Below are 1,650 nucleotides of genomic sequence, written 5' to 3'. Positions count from 1 at the left end.
AAAAAGGAAATATGTGAGTTCAGAAAACATGTGGAACCTAGCCCAGAAACAAGATAGAGTGATAACGAGAGGTTTCAATTAGCCAGAAGCAGAGCATCTTATAAATTTTTGGATTGTTTTAATAAAAACTTTATTCTTCAAACAAGGGCAAACTGGTGCTTTGGACCCAAGTTTAACAAACAATTATTATTATTTTTTTAATCGTGAAAAATTTATTGAGAATCCACCAACTCCAAATTGGTATGGAAACATAAGGCAACTTCTTCTTTTATGACCCTGTCCTTTTTGAGTGGTCCCATGAAAGCTTTCTTCTCCTCCACAGTCTGGAACCCACCATGACCAAATTTGGCTATGGTATCAATAAACTTCAGGTCAATCTTCTCCAGAGCATGACATTTGGTCTGTACCAGAAGCGACTTTTGCAGAGTGAGGACACGCTTCTTGGTCCCAATGACACAGCCTTTCAGCATGATGAAGTCATTGGTCACTTCACCGTAGTGGACAAAGCCTCCCAGAAGATTGATGCTCGTGTTGGACAGATCCTAATCTGTGGATACATTATTTTTGATCAGTTTGCCATCCTTGATCTGGTAGCCCTGGCCAATGGTGTAGATCTTTTTGTTGATCTCAGTGCCCTTCTGACCAGCTCGAGCCACAGAAAAGGCTACCCAGGTGGGATGCCAAGCTCCAATACATGCCACCTTACACAGTCCTTGGTGGGTTTTTCAGGGCAGTTTCTTGGTGTGCCAGCAGCTAGTGACACCTTTGTAATCCTTGCCCTTCATCATCCCAATGACATCAATCATCTCGTCTTGCCCAAACATGGTGGACATGGGCACCTGCTGCTCAGCTTCTCATGGGCCCAGTTCAGTTTCTCAGCCACGCTACTGCCATTCACCTGGATCTCCATCAGGTGAAACTTATTCTGCCTCAGAGGGAGCAGGCGCATCTGGGTGTGGGCAATGCCGCAGATCACCTGGCAGTACTTCTTCATGCTGCTCAAGTCTTTCTCCAGCTGCTTTTTGCCATCCTCATCTTGCTACTTTTTGCAGTACTTGGTGAAGGCCTTCTTCTGGGACATATGCCAATTCTTATAGAATCGCCTCTTACACTCATCACTGATGTGCTCAGCAAAGATGGTTTTAAAGCTCCTCAGGCCTCGTGGGGTTTGCACATAGCCCATGATGCCCACAGTGACCATGGGGGGCATCTCCACGATCATCACAGCCTCAACCACTTCCTTCTTATTGACCTCTGAGGCAGGCCTGTCCACCTCTCGAACAGTACTGTTTGTAGCCCAGAAAGGCAGTCAGATGGATGGCCTTGCAGGCGTCATCTTTGGGGAACCTCTTCACCTTCCCCCGGTGCCTGCTGCTTCTCTCTCGAAGCCAGAAGCCCAGAGACCCATGCCTGGGAGCGGAGAACTTCCAGTGGGACATGCTGCTGCTGATATACCTGCGGCTGCCACCGAGGCAAGTTTGGAGAGAGGAACAAATAATTATAAATTGAGTTTTAAAGTAGAAAATGATGAGGACCTTGGGAGAAATGATTGCTTCACCTAAGAATCTGGTATAGAAGAAACAAACTGGTCAAATTTTACACATTTCCTACATTTGGGAAAAGCAAACTTCAAAAAAAGATTCAGAAGAA

At 45.8% G+C, this 1,650-nt stretch overlaps 1 pseudogene; it reads right to left on the bottom strand.

Moving 5' to 3' along the window:
* Window positions 1-212: 212 nt before the first annotated feature.
* On the bottom strand, window positions 213-1,439 carry LOC140507802 (large ribosomal subunit protein uL3-like; annotated as a pseudogene).
* Window positions 1,440-1,650: the final 211 nt, after the last annotated feature.

Source organism: Notamacropus eugenii, chromosome 5 (assembly GCF_028372415.1).
Source record: "Notamacropus eugenii isolate mMacEug1 chromosome 5, mMacEug1.pri_v2, whole genome shotgun sequence".
NCBI classification, from domain to species: Eukaryota; Metazoa; Chordata; class Mammalia; order Diprotodontia; family Macropodidae; genus Notamacropus; species Notamacropus eugenii.
Note: the sequence above shows the minus strand (reverse complement) of the source record. Positions and strands in the feature narration are given on the sequence as shown.